This window comes from Pelodiscus sinensis, chromosome Z, assembly GCF_052426305.1.
Source record: "Pelodiscus sinensis isolate ZL-2025 chromosome Z, ASM5242630v1, whole genome shotgun sequence".
In the NCBI taxonomy this organism is placed as follows: domain Eukaryota; kingdom Metazoa; phylum Chordata; order Testudines; family Trionychidae; genus Pelodiscus; species Pelodiscus sinensis.
Genome location: NC_143085.1, coordinates 13,288,129 through 13,303,661, shown reverse-complemented (window position 1 = coordinate 13,303,661; position 15,533 = coordinate 13,288,129).

Sequence of the window (15,533 nt, the reverse complement as noted above, 5' to 3'; positions counted from 1 at the left end):
ACAGCTTTCATCTACCAGAATCCTGGTCCTTTCTTGCCAAGAGAAGTGAAATGTATGGTGGGTTAATGGGTAGGGCATGTAGGCCTACAGTGTGTTGCATAAATTGCTAGTTTCGTCCCCTGGAGGCTAGTTCAATTTGCCTCAAGAAGAGAGTCACCCTTTCAGGCTGGGTCCAACTCTATTTTATTGTTTGCAAACAAGGACGGCCAAGGAGCTCAGTGCTCAAAGCAGGGTCGACCTTGAGCATCGCCTGAGCTGAAACTTTTATAGATTTCACATTCCTTCTGGTCAGTGTGTCGCAACGTGATCTGGTCACTGCAAGTTTACTCAGTTCCCTGGCAGAAAGTTTAGCAGCTTCTAAGACATGCGCTATCAGCTAAATGATACGTGCTGTTTCTAGCTTAAGCAATGGAGGGGAAGAAGCACACTTAGTTTTTACTACAAGTGTGACCATCAAGGTAAAATCCTCTTCATCTGTGACCTAAGCAGAATATGTAGCTATACACCTAGAGATCAGAAGCTAGAGAATTAGCATAATTTGTGACTTGCTTCTAGGCGATACTGTGTAATAATGATGCAGTGAGGTAGTCTTGGTGTGAATATCTATCTGTTCTTTACAAAGGAGTTAAATAGACCTACTAATTCAGCATGTGGAATCAAGCCCATTCCCAACCTCCTCAAAGACTAATTTCCATCAGTTCCATTTTATAATACCAGTATAAATTTCCCATCTAATCCCTTTAAATGCCCCCCATACTTCCCACATTATCAGTTCCACCCAAACACCACCTCCCAAGCCTGCCCACCAATTTCTCATTAGTCCCTCTTTAATGGAAATATTTTCAAAAGCACATAATCTAGTCTGACCTACTGTATCCAGTTGCCTCAGTACAGAGCCTAGTAACTTGAGTTTTACTACAGCATATTTTCCTGAAAGGAAGTCTTGATTGGTAGCTTGTTGGAAGGGTTAACCACATCTACTGTTTTTTAAAGTATCTTATTTCTAATTGGAATTTGTCTGATTTGTGCTTTGAGCCTTTGCTTCTTGTTGTGCTCTTCTCCACTAGGTCAAAGAGTCCCAGGATTTTCTCCCCATGAATATATTTATGCCCTGTAATCCAGTAACCCTGCCATCTTTTTGTAATAAGCTAAACAAACCAAGATTTATCTCTCTCTCTCTCTCTCTAAAGAATTTTCTTTGTCCCTTGAATCATCTTTGTGGCTCTCTTCTGCATCTGCTCCAATTTATCAGCATTCTTTTAAAATGCAGACATCATATTATACACATGTTTCTAGTACTGGCTTCACCAATGCTGGATATAGAGGTAAAATCACCTCCCTTCTGCTATCCAGAACTTGAAGGAGCCAATTAGCTTTATTTTTCCACAGCATCACACTGAAAGCTCAGGTTGAATTGCTTGTCTACTATGGCCTCTAAACTCTGACTTTCAGAGTCACTACTTTCCCTAGTTTTTAGGTAAGGCAGCCAAATTGCTTGTTTCTAGAAGTGTAATGTTGAATATAGCTGTATTAAAATGCAATTTGTTTGAACTGACCCTTTTTACCAAGCAATCTAGGTCATTCTGTATAACTGCCTGCCCTCCTCATTGTTCCTTATGCCAGTCTTTGTCACCTATTAATTTATCAAAAGTGGGTGTCTATTTGCTTTCAGATCCATGATGAAATAGTTGAACAGTGTTGGACCTAGTTCTGATCCCTGAAGAACACACTCATAACATCCCCCTTTGATGATGGTTCCTCATTGACAATTACTTTGTCAGCCAGTTTTAATGTCACCAGTTTTAATCCATTTTACATGTGCTTTCTTGATATTGTATATAGTGCTAATTTTTCAATCAGACTGTCACACAGTGTTAAATCAAATGCCTTACCATAATCTATTACATTTAAATAGTTACCTGTATCAATCAAATGTGTAATTGCCTGAAAAAATTAAATTAGGTTTGTTTGACCTATTTTCCATATGCTTATGCTATGCTGACTGTCAAACTATGTTCCTATCTTTTTTATTCTTTATTAATTGAATCCCATATTGCAATTTGGGACTATTTTATAGTGACTATTTTATAGTTACCCAGATTATCCTCCTTGCCCTTTTAAAAAATATTGATATAACATTAGCATTCTTTCATGCTTTCAATTTTTCCCCAATATTCCAAGATGTATTAAAAATCAATTTAAGGGACCCACTTCTCCTCAGACATCCCTCTTAGGACTCTTGAGTGGAAGTTATCCCAGCCTGATTTTACAATGTTAATTCCTAATAAATGCTGATTAACATCCTCCTTGTTTATTAATGTACTCAAGAAACTACTCAACCATCCCCATGTGAAACAATCACCTTTCTAAAAACAGAATGAAGTATTTATTGAACATGTTTATTGCCAACAACATGAAAAAAATCTAAAGAGGTAAACAAAAAAAATTGCATAGTAACTATACATTAAATAAACAAAACCATTGTTAGCATAAATCACAGTTTGGGGTCAGTGACACTGTATCCTGAGGCACATGTTATTCAAAACCAATACTGTAGCCTAACACAATAACATTTAATAAATTGCTTACTGTCCATATAGATTATCTGGAAAATAGCATCCATAAGAAACAACTGCCTCTATTTCAACTACTGGTGTATCACAAAGTAGTGTTACTAATGAAACAAAAAAGCTAGCTATTCTTGTTTCCTGCCCCGCGAAGCTTATACTGGAAAGCAACAACCCAGCAATAGGGATAACCTATAACAGGTATGGACAGTACTGTGTAGTAACCAGTTAAAAGACAATTATATATAAAGGCCTCATTTGTAATGTCACTACTCCAGATTTCAGTTTTACTTCTCATACACATAGTCTTGTGAGACACGCTATAACAATGCTTATCTCGGTATTACAAAATACTCAGCCTATAACCAGTAATAGTAACTATATCTGCCCTCATAGAAGTCAGTGTCTCTCAGCACTAGAACTGTGAGCACTACTAAAAGTACATCAAATATATAAATACATTCCACCAGGACAATACAAGGACATCCCAATTTGGTACATGATAAAATAGTTTGAAACAACAGGAGTGAAAGCATAACAACAGATTGTGAATAGAAATGTACAAGGAAAGATACCAAACATGTCATTAATGCATAAGATGATACATAAGGGCTGTGTCTAGACTGGCATGTTTTTCCACAAAATCATCTGCTTTTGCGGAAAAACTTGCCAGCTGTCTACATTTGCCGCTTGAATTTCCGGAAAAGCACTGACGATCTCATGTAAAATCATCAGTGCTTTTCTGGAAATACTATGCTGCTCCCGTTCGGGCAAAAGTCTTTTTCTGAAAGACTTTTGCGCAAAAGGGCCAGTGTAGACAGCATAGTACTGTTTTCTGCAAAAAAGCCCCGATCGCGAAAATGGCGATCGGGGCTTTTTTGCAGAAAACCGCATCTAGATTGGCCACAGACGCTTTTCCACAAAAAGTGCTTTTGCGGAAAGGCATCCTGTCAATCTAGACGCGATTTTTCCGAAAATGCTTTTAACGGAAAAGTTTTCCATTAAAAGCATTTTTGGAAAATCATGCCAGTGTAGACGTAGCCAAGGTGTGTATCATAGATTGTTTGTCTCTGTCTGTAAATGCTGAGGTACCACACTTAACTCTTTGTCCAGTCTAGGGGGCAATTGTGAAATCCATACTATTTATTGAGCCATACCCATTGTCATGAGTACAAATGCATAGGAGCTTGAAAACCATCTAGCTATTTATTGAGGACTATTAATGTACTTTGCTGGACAATAAACCTGACTGAGGTGCCTTCATATCTTGTCTGAGTCTGTGGTCTTTGGGGATCTCTAGAAGTCTATTATACTAGCTACCTGCGCAGAGCTGGCATGATGTACTGAGGGAGCACATGAAAACACATGCAGCCAACTGTTTATCATCACTGACAGAGCAGAAGACCTGTCAGAATGCCACACCAGTAAACCCTGAATTTACAGCATTGCTGTCCTGACCTACTACAGTGCCGACGGCCACCACAGGTGCCTGGGCAAGGTGAGGAGGTGACACTGAAGGGGTAGAAACCTCAGGCAGAAGGGGCAGAGCTGAGGCAGCCAGCTCTCGGTGCCACTTGGAGCACGGTGCCCCCTTCTCCAGGCCTCAGAGCTGCATGGAGCATGTGACAAAGCGCAGTGCTCAGGCAGCAATTTAAAGGACCTGGGGAGCTCCAGCTGCCGCAGTAGCAGTGGTAACAGAAGGGAGCCACAGACTCCTTTGAATCGCCAGGCCCCTGGGCAATTGCACCTTTGCCACTGCATTGGCGGGCCTGCTGTGAATTTACTTTAACTGGCTTACAGTGTATGTTCGTAAAGGCGCTGTTAATTGCTTTGGGTGAGGTAGAAGACTTACGTAGAATGCTGTCTTGCATGCCTATTGTAGTTAGGGTTACTAGGTGTCCGGTTTTCACCCGGATAGTTCGGTATTTTGGCCTTCCATCCGGTAAAAAATCCCAGAGAATACTGGACATATAAAATGTCCAGTATTTTCTATTTTCCTTGGACAGAAGGCGTCTGTGAGGGTGGGGGGGAGTGAGGAGAGTGGTAATTTAAAGGCACAGCGACCTCTTTTTGTTTTCTCAACCAATTTTTTCCTGCCTGTTCGGGATTTGTGAAGGTATCTGGGAACCTTAAGGGTAGTAAAGGTAGATAACATATAGTATCTCTAAAAGTGGAAGATTTTAGATTCTGCAGAAAGTCCCATTACAATGAATTTAGTTCCTGCAGATTACTGCCATCTTTCCGCATCAATATTTAGAGAAGAACAAGGTGTTTATCTGCAATTGTTCTCTAGTCCTGCAGTCACACTCAATTGCCTATATACTTTTCCTTCAGAGCAGGCATATGTTTGGGACTTTAAAGACTTAGGCTTTAAAAAGGAAAAGATTGGCAGCCATCAGTCCAAATAGTTGTTTGCTCTGTTCAGAGGGATGCGGAAAAGTGTTTCCAAGCTTGAGTTAAAACTCAGGAGGACTCTGTTTTCATGTGACTCAAGAGTACCAGGCAAGAATAAAAAATGTAGATGAATAGGACATCCTCTTGTCTACTGTCTGAAAGTGTGGGGAGGTTTATGCAGACACAGGCATACAGGGCTGATTTCCAGAGCTGCAGAGTACCTGTAAATTCCATTTGCAATCAGTGGGATTCTGAATGCTCATCACCTTTTCTGTCTCAGATTCACACAGAATGCACGTTGAAAAAATTATTTATTTACATAAAGTACTGTGCCCAGGCACATCCACATGAATTACTTTACCACAGAGATGGCATCATATTTTCTTTAATACTATGAGTCAGGCACACATGAATATTTTACAGTAATTTACATCATAGTTCGAGGAAGACTTTGATTATTCTCTTTCATATAAGCAGTGAAAATAATGTGCAATGGATAGAATTACAAAACAGTAACAGTCAAAAAGGGAGGCTAAGAACGTATAAAATTTAGAGTGCCCAATATTTAAATTAAATGCTTGCAATGGCTGATAGTTTTTCTGTGCATTGTTTGCTTGCTACAGACTGTATATACAGTGTATGCTCAACATTTTCTTGTTTCATAAGCTTTATGCATGTGTGTTATCTTAATTCTGACTGTGCTAAAATATGTATTTAAATTCTAGTATGAAAATTTGAAAGATTATTTTCTGGAACTCCAAGATAGTAAAATCTTTACACTGGTGAAAGTACACCCAGTTTTATGAATGTCATTGTCTGCAATATGTGGTGTAGAAAGATACAGGTCTGAAACATAAGCCCATATACTACAGACCAGGTATGAGACTTGAGGCCTAGACAGCAATGGTTAAGACTTTGCTTATATAAAGCAGAGTTAAGCTGTGAGCAAGAGGCAGGCCCTGCTCATAGAAGCTGGCAAGGGTTGATATTTCAGAAACACTCAGATCTAAAAGGTACTGGGCTCAGGCCATCAGCACATTCCAGAGGAGTCATAACAGAACACTTTGTTAAGAAACATCTTGGTACCAACACACATCCCACAGATAACATACATACTGACCCAGGTTCAGGAGAGGTTCTAAATTGACTGCATGATGCATAGTAATGGAAACCTCCCTTTTGTGAGGTAAAGGATGGTAACTAGGCAACAGAGGGTGGCAACCTGATATGTCAGAAGTGAGGTGTAACTTGTTTGTACCTGTGTATAAAAGTGCATCCCAAAGGGTGGTCACTGGTTCACCATGGGAGCAATGCTAAATCCAGAGAATTGATTGGGTGTTAGTCCATTGTCACTGTCAGGGCTGTTCCCTATTCTGGCACTTTGAGTGCAGAGGGTGAGGGCCCGCAAGAGAGCTTAAAAAACTTGCCTCTACAGGACTGGTTGCAAAAAACCTTCCTTCCTCTGTTCCCCCAAATCACAATACACAGAATTTGGAGGATCGCTGCCACCAATAAGTGATTTTTATCCCTAAAAAATCAGGAGTGAACATTTGAACCCACCCTCTGGGGTACCCCAAGCTCTTTTACCCTGAAAAAGCTTGAAAAAAGAAAAGAGGAAAACAAGCTGCAATCTCTAGTAGCTGACCTCTCAGTCTGAGGCATGCAGATACACACAGAACAGACAGACCTTCCAGGACATGAGAGTCAAATCATCACCTTAAAAAAAGTGATTTTTATTACAAAACAGAAGATAAACTTGTTAAAGCGTACTTGGTTGCTAGATGTTACAGAGCTACTAAGGAAAACAAATTAAAACACAGAGAAAAGTCTCTGGGCACAATGCTAGATGGTAAATGGGGAGAGGAGGCATAGATTCACACAGAGCAGTTCAAACCAAATCACAAAATAAATAAGAAATATCTTGAACACAACTAGATTCACTTGGCCCTTTTACTTACTTCCAGTCTTCTCTTTATTCAATCCACTTCCATGCCCCAAATTCCTTGGACTCATGGCACTCCTGCTTGGGTTTAAATAATTCTCTCTCTCTCAACTCTTCATTTAACTTTTTTCCCCACACAAAGAAAGCAGGCAAGGAATCTACATCCAATTCAAATTTCAACATTATGAGCACAGCTAGACTTGTTTTCACTTTTGAAAGAAGATATGCAAATGCAGCGTGAATTTGCATATCTTCTTCTGATTGCTTTTTTGAAAGAGGTTCTTTTGAAAAAGAAAATATTCTAGACGTGGTTCTTTCGAGAAAAAAACCGTTTTTTGAAAGAACAGTGTAAACCTCATTTTTTTTTAGGAAGAATGGTTCTTTAGAGACCATTGTTCTCTCTCTCTCTCTCTCTCTCTCTCTCTCTCTCTAAAAAACGTTTCCTGTGGGGGCAACAGAATGACATCTTCATGTCACCCTGCGTCGCCCTGCCCCCAGCCTTGGCACAGCACCCAGAAGGGGAAGCGCTGCCATGGCTCGGGTTTCTCCCCTGCCCCTCCTGGCTTGAGCTCCCCACTGGCTCCTGGCTCCCCTGCAGGAGAAGCAGGGGGTTGCAGCAGCTCCTCATTGTGGTTTGGGGCCCTGACACTCCAGAACTCAGTGGGGAGCCACTGCCTCTGCCTGCCTTGGGCCACTGTGCTCAGGATGCCACCTGCCTTCTTTGTTCTGTGGAGTGGGCTGGTCCCTGGCATTGCCGCACACCCTCAGGTACCATGCCCAGGCATAGCAGAGAAGCGGGGCAGCGGGGAACCAGTGCAGGGGGAGGCGCTGTCCATCCCGTGGTGCCTTGGGCTGTTTCAGAGTGGTCAGGGGCTGGGCTGGGGCAGCAGCTGGAAAGCCAGGTGGTCTGACTCCGCATGTAGCAGCCGCTCTGCAGTTTCCCTCTGCCTGCTCAGGCCTGGGCATCTTGAACCGCATCCGGGAGCCGCATGAGAGGTGCAGAGGGAAGTGAGGCCTCCACTTGCCTCTCAGTGAACTGGGGCTGCACCACAGGATCGGGTCCTGGGCAGAGACACGCTGCAGCCTGGCGAAGCTCAGAGCCTGCAGAGGTGCCTGTGTCCTCCCGTGTGCTGTCGGCTGCAGATCGCTGGTGGGGGTAAGTGGGGGGATTGCATGTGCAGCTGGTGAACACAAGAAAGTAGCTACTACCATACTACAACTGCTGCCCCTCTCCTGCCTGCATGGTCACTCACAAGTGTAAGCCAATGCAAGAGCCTGCAACTTTTCTGAAATGGAAAAAAACAACAACTGTTTTTAAACTCCAGCCCAGTCCTCCAGTTATGTTTGCTTTCAATGAGCAAACTCCTCCCCTTCCCATAGCAGCACAGGTGCTTCCCCAAAAGCTAGATCCTGCGTGGACCCTCAGGGCTTTCTTCCTCCTTCCCCTCCTCCCCCTGCCATAGGAAGCCACTACTGGTGCTCTAATCTTGAGAGGGGGCGGGATATGAGGCTGGAGCACCAGGCAGGTGGCAGTCTGAGCACCTGGCCCATGGCAGATGGAGGTTCCCCACTGGGTTGTGTGGGGCTGGAGGCAGCTTCCCCATTGCAGCAGAGGGGAAAGCCTCTGCTCTCAGCTCACCCTTGTCCTCTCCCCCTGCCAAGACACCCTGCCCCCAGCCTGCTCGTGCCCCCTCCCCCTAACCAGACATCCTACCCCCAGCCTGCTCCTACACATTACCTCCTGCCGAGACCTAGCACCCTCAACCCCTCCTGCACCCCACCTCCTGCCCAGATCCTGACTCCACATCCGTATCCCACTAATTGGCAGCCCTGTCCCACACACTGAACCCCTCATTCTTTGGCTCCACTCCAGAGCCTATGAGGCCCACAAAGTCCACAGATCTTGGAAGCCCAGAAGAGTTAATCTGGCCTGAGGTTTTTAACTGGGCTGGAGCACCAGGGGAGTGAGGTGTTTCAGTTGGGGGCCACATCTGTGAGGGTTGTGGGTTTTTGGAGGGGCTTTTTTTACTTCTCACTTGTGTAGTCCGCAACCTGAAAAAGTTTCCCCGCCCCTGCCATAAATAAAGACAAGGTTGAAGCCTTTTTGCTGTGGTAATATTTTACTTTATTTAAAATGAAGTCTGGCCAACAGGGCCCCAGTTGGGGCCCAGCCTTCATCTGGCCTCACCATCCTGTACCCAGCCCTGATCGTGGGGCAGGTGCTGTGGTCCAGCCCCCCTCTGGCCACAGAAAGGGCTGGGAATGGCTCCTTCCTGCTGCAGCACGGGTAGGAGGAGAGGCCACGATCTGGCTGTGGTGGACAAAAGGGGGTTGGTGAATGTAGTGAGCAGCGGGCACAGCCCCCTAGTTAATGGAGATGAATATTTTAGCAGCAGCATATTGCAGGAGGCTGTTGTTTAAAAAAAAAAATCCATCACTAGATTAAAGGGAGGTTGGCATGATTTCCCTGCATCTTGCAGACTTTGCTAAATCACCCCGGCCAGCAGTGATATATTACTGGGACGTGTAAAAATACTTCAGCAGCATCAGTTTTGTCTTCATAATGGGCCAGCATTAACAAATACTTGTAATCCCTTGGGAAGGATCCAGCGGAACTAGACTACCCTTCCACCTCTGCTGTTGACATAAGCTGAACACTGATTCACTACCAATATACTCAAGATATCTTCCAGGCACACATTCCCAGCAAAGTGCAGTTTAAGACTATTTGGTGGCTCAGTAGTGTTGCTTCCCTAGGTTCGGAGAGAACATTTTTTTAAAATTGAAAGTGAATCTATGCTTCTTCAGGCCATTATCCTATCCCTCTGCAAACAACTGCCCTACTTCTTCTGCTCAGATGCACAGGGGTTACCATGGTTCTTTGCCAAAATATCAAGAATAAAAAATGCATATTGTCAACCGAGTGATATTTTTTATTCTTTCATGCTGTTTATTACAAGTGAGCAAGTTACAAAGAAACTGACACATTCCTTCCTCCTCCTTCTCTCAGCAGCTGCCCCTTTCCCTTCTTTGCTGGCCTTTTGGTTTTCTTTTCAGCTTTGTTTTCTATGGATGTCTCCTTTCTGATATTGTGGCTCCAGTTCTGACAGAATTCTAAGTAGCCCTTGTAAGGTATATGTACACTGCATAGTAAACGTGGGTCTGTGTGTCCACACTTCACTATAAATCTGGGCTTACAGTTGCTGGACCGGACCTCAGTACCATACTGCACTACACAGATTTTCTGATGAGGGTGTGGGGCTTGAACCATTGTGTTCACACTGCAAAATTACAGGGTTTAGACTGGAGTCACAGAGGGCATTGGATGCTGACCCACCACCTCCTTAGAACCTGGATCCTTAAAGTAGGATGGCTAATGTAGGCATTTGAAGTAGCAAATGAAGCCCAGTATACCGGTAGTTCGAATTAGAGAACCTAATTCGAACTACCTACTCTGTGCCGTGTGTAGCCACTGGCACGGAGTCCGCACTAAGGGGGATTTAAAAATGGCGGCGCCCGGCAAGATGCAAATGAAGCCCGGGATATTTAAATCCCGGGCTTCATTTGCAACTTCGAATGCCTACATTAGCCACCCTAGTTCGAACGAGGGTGGCAGTGTAGACATACCCTCGGTGGGTTACAAAGTAGGGCAAGTGGTCCTGAAACTCTCCTAAAGTCACATAATGAATCAGATCTCCAATAGCCAAGGGGCCTTTCTGCTTCGTAATAGGCCATGCTGTTTAAATGTTGCATCGTAAGTTTTCCCCAAGCTGTGTGGCCCCATAGCTTGCCAGAAAGCCCCACGTAGGGGATCAGGGCTGCCGCAAGGGAGAAACGACTCTCCCCAAACCCGGAAGCTGCTGGGGATGCTGGGGGCTCCCCTACCCACCATCTCCAACATGGAGCTGCTATGGTCAGGAGAAAGAGGCCCCTCCTTGCTGTTCCTAACAGGGACCCACCCTGGTAAGCCCGAGCCCCATTTCCATGCCCCACCTTGAGCTTCTTCAGCCCTGAGCATCCTCTTTTACCACAAAGCCTTCATCCCCAGCCCCACCCCAAAACTCATACCCTTAGCCCAGAGCCTGTACCCCTCCCACATCCCAAACCCCAGGTTAGAACCCTGACCTAGACCTGGAGTCCCGCTCCTTCTTCTTCAGCCCTCACCTCCAACCCCCTCCCCCCCCAACCTCTGGCATTCCAACCCCTGCTCCAGCCCTGAGCCGCCTTCCAGACTCAGAACCCCACTTCCACCACATGAATTTTGTGATGTGCACTAATATGAAGGAGATGTGTCTCACAACATGTCCACATTGGTGCACATGAGAAAATTCATTCTGCTGGAAAAAAATAGAGGGACATTGATTGCAATCTATTTGCCAGAGCAAACCAGGCCTCACTAGGAAGGGAATGAGACAGATGGAAAGCTATATCACTCCTGTCCATACAACATCTCTTACCCATGATTTTGTAACTGGTGAATGGTATAATCCCCTTCACTTGTGTAGTCCAGAGTGTGTCAAATGGTGGCTTTCCTGCCATCACAGCTGAGTTAATATATCTTTCCTCACCATCCATGCTGTCTAGTAGTATTTATAATAGTACGTCCAGGGAAAACTGGGAGAGCTATCACATAATGCCTCCGCAGGAGATAAGAGCACCTGCAGGACAAACCCAATGCAATCAGCAGCACATGCAGCAGTGTACTCTGGAATGTACCAGCTGGGAAGAGAGGAAGACTGACCAAATTTATTACACAAAACTGGTTAGAATATTCTGTCCACACAGCAATGAAACTAAACATCCTGTACTGAACTGGTTCTAATAAGGCCCTAATGTCAGCCTAGGTATTGTCAGAGGAAAACTCTCTTGGCTCCTAACAGCTTTCACCATATTGGGTGTGACTAGGACTGTAAAATCCTGGTTAGCTAGTTAAATGGTTAGACGTTATGTTACGTTTAACCAGTTAACCTCTTAAAGGAGGGTGGGTGGATGGAGGGCACCTCCCACTAGGGATGTAAAATCCTCTTTAATTGGTTAACCATTAAACATATTGTTTAACTCAGGGCTACTCAACATGAGGATTGCAGTCTATTTGTTTGCAGCCTGCAGTGCAGTTTGGGTTTACGTGGGGCTCAACATGCAGCCTGCGGGTGGGAACCAAAACAAAAGAGTAGTCAATAGAATGGTCTTTTGTTGAGATGCGTTTTAGTAATTAAATATATGGACTGTCATTGCTCATTAAGAGTGTTGCAATATGGGTGGAAATTGGGTAACTGTTGCATTTTATTAATATCCGCAGAACTGACTTAAATAGGGCCTGCATGTTGTATAGTCTTGCCTTAAACTTTGCATTCATGCCCGTCAGTGTGAAAGAAGCTATTTGCATATATATGCAACCACACTTAAGTTGCAACCCAGGGCATGTGCTGTGAGTACCCTTGTGGCTCCCGGGGCTTCCAAAGTTGAGTAGCCCTGGTTTAACTGGCTAACTGATTAAAGGGGGTGGCTGGGAGAGCTGCTCCAGCCCTGATGGACTAGAGTGGCTCCTCCATCCACCACTGTCTGGAACCACCACCTTTGCTGCAGGCAAAAGCTGCTCCAGATGACAAGAGCAGCCCCTGTCCACAATGGGGATGGAGCAGCTCTCTGACTAGGAGGTGGGGAGCTGCTCCAGCCCCTACTGGTTAACCTTAACTGGTAAGCATCACCCTAACCCAGCCACTGTGGCTGGGTTGGAGCAGCCATACCCAGGATGTTCAGCTCCAGCCAGGCTAGGCTCACCATGGATGGGGGCTGTGCTGGCCGGGATGGAGTGCTCCTCCATGGCTGGGGACAGCTCCTACCCCCCCTGGTTAAGCATAACCAATAAGCATCACTCAGTAAAGGTTGACCATTCACATCCCTAAGTGTGACACAAACCATGTGTAGAACCAGCTGTGACACGTACTGTAAGTTTCTGCAAAACCCTTAAAACACCTTATTGAATTCAGTTTTACATACCTACGGGGCCATTTCAGTAAATGAATGGTGTATGTATTCTTGTGGGCCCAGATGATCAAATTGAACAATGTGCCAGACCGGAATGGATTTTTGGACCAACTTTGTCAAATAGTTTTCCTAGAAAATATCTAGAGAAGAGGGAGCAAACTAACACCAGGGGCCATATCTGGCCCATCATACCCTTCAGTTTGGCCCCTGAGCTCCCATTGAGGGGCATGGTTGGGATAGTTTTGCCAAGAGGGGCAAGCTCAATTTCTGGGTGGCATGGTGAGCATGGGCAGCTAGACCTGGGCCCTTCCCCTCCTGCTTCCCTCCTGCAGCCTCAGCTCCTCCAGCACCTGGGCAGTGCAGTCGCCATGCCACCAGCCCCATGCTCCAGGCAGTGTGGCTGATGCTGTGCCCAGATGGCACAATTGCAGGGTGTGGAGCAGGGTAGTGGTGGTCAGCGGGGTCGGGGACAGCAAAGATTGGATAGTGGGTGGGAGTTTTGGGTAGTGTTCAGGGGGTTGGGTGGAGGCAGGGGCCAGGTCATGTCTGGCTGATTGGGGAGGCACAGCCTCTCCCTGTCTTCTGTATCTGGCTCTCCATACAATTTTCACACCTGATGTGGTCCTCAGGCTAAAAATCTAGGAGAAGGTGAATGGAAATTCCTACCTTGAGTAATGTGTAAACCTTTCCTTTTGAAGCTTTGCTCTGAAGAGAGGACCATTGTCTACTGATTACCTTTTCCCAGAGTCTCAAGATCAAAGGCTCAGGCCAAAAGAAAAAATGAGCAATTCATTGGGGCATAGAGAGAAGAGCTAATTCTGAGTGAAAGCTGCTATGAACCACAGAAAAATCCTGTCATGTGTCTGAAGGACTGACTCCTACCTGATTCCCTGCTGGAGTTGAATGTAACTTCTGGTAAGCTTATTAGCATGACTGCAGGTTTTAGTATTGTTTTAGTATGAGTTCTTGGTAATGTTTTTCATTTTAAGAATAAGAAAGAGTTGGGTGGTAACTAATAATGATACGCAATTACGCAGTGTATAGGCTCTGAAGAGAAAAGCGAAGAGCAGACGTGGGCGTTTTAGGCAGTCTGGCTTGGTGGGAGTATTGCAGTGTAGTCAGGGAACACAAACCTGCATGCAATACAGGGAGTGTCAGGGGTCCCTGCCACAGAGAGGGGATGACTCAGAAGAAGAATCCTGGAGGGGTAATACAGGTGTAGTAGCTCTGAACTGTGACACCAACCAGAGTACTAACTAAGTGGTCACAAACTTAGTTCAAAGTTGTAGTGAGAAAAGGGCCTTAGAAGCCAGCAGCTCCCATGACTTCTGGTCAGCCTGACTAATTGCCTTTTTCACTCAATACCAACATCAAAGGAGCAAATTTTCTGCTCCTGGTTCAGATCCTGAGCCCTCGCTGATTGTCAGGATGATTAGAAAAAGCAGGAAGAAACCATTTTTGGAAGCTGAGAAAGGCAAACCTCTATTCTGAGAAGCTTCCTGGTCTTTCCACCATGACTGCCTCTGGAATCAATAACCAAAGCATTGTCTCCAGCTGACAAGTGCTGACCCACCATAGTTCTAGGGGTTACTCTGCTGGGATGCCTCTATCGCTCATCATAGTGTGTCAACCTTAATGTGTAAGCTCTTTGTGGCAGCAAAGAGCCTCTGCCCATAGGGCACCAATGCATCTTCACAACACACCGAATAAGTCAGTAACAGTGGGATGAGAAGAGGCGAAAATTGCTGAGTGGCTCAACGGAGAGAGAACAGGTAGGCCCAACTACTCCTAAAAATCTATATGCCTTAGGGTTGCCAGGTGTCCGGTTTTCTACAGGACAGTCCGGTATTTGCACCGTCTGTCCGGTAGAAAAAATCAGAAAATTTTCTGAATTCCCGTCTGGGAGCCGGACAGAAGCCTGGCTGGGGCAGGGGAGCCACTGGGAGGCGGGGCCCATGATTGGTGCTGGGAGCTCTGTGGTCACATGCAAAAACCGGGAGGGGCGGGGCGGGGCGGGAGCTGGGACTCCCAGCCACTCCCCCGTCCGGCTTTTGCATGCGACCAGATGCTCCCAGGGTAAATCGCAGCTCCATCTCCCAGCTGGGAGCCTCTGGCTACGTGCAGAAGCCAGGCGGGGGGAGTGACTGCCAGCCGCACCCCTGCCCCCGCCCCTGCCCGACTTCTGCTCGCAACTAAAGGAAGTGCCTGCTGGGGGCACGGCCCAAAGGATTCCAGCTGTGGCCAGTGGCTGCACCCCCTCCCCCACCGCCAGGTCTGCTTTCCTCCCCCCTTCCTCAGGGCCCTCCCTCCTCCTGTCCATACCCACGGCCCCCGGACACCTCTCCCCCCCACAAGCTCTGCTTCCCGCCCCGCCCACCTCCCAGCCATTCTCACCCCCCTCCTGGCTGGTTCTCTTCCCCTCCCTCCCCCTGCCCATGATCAAGTGCGTCCGGTTTTTTGGCGGTGTCTACCTGGCAACCCTAACCTCTGCAGCATAGGAAATAAAGGAAATAAGTTTCTACACAGTGGTTGGCTGCAGCTAAATATGAAAGTGGATGTAAATCTCATAAAGAGAATGACAGGGAACACTGAGGAAAGGAAATCATGGATTGCAGCAGCAGTTCCAATGCTCTGTTGTACGA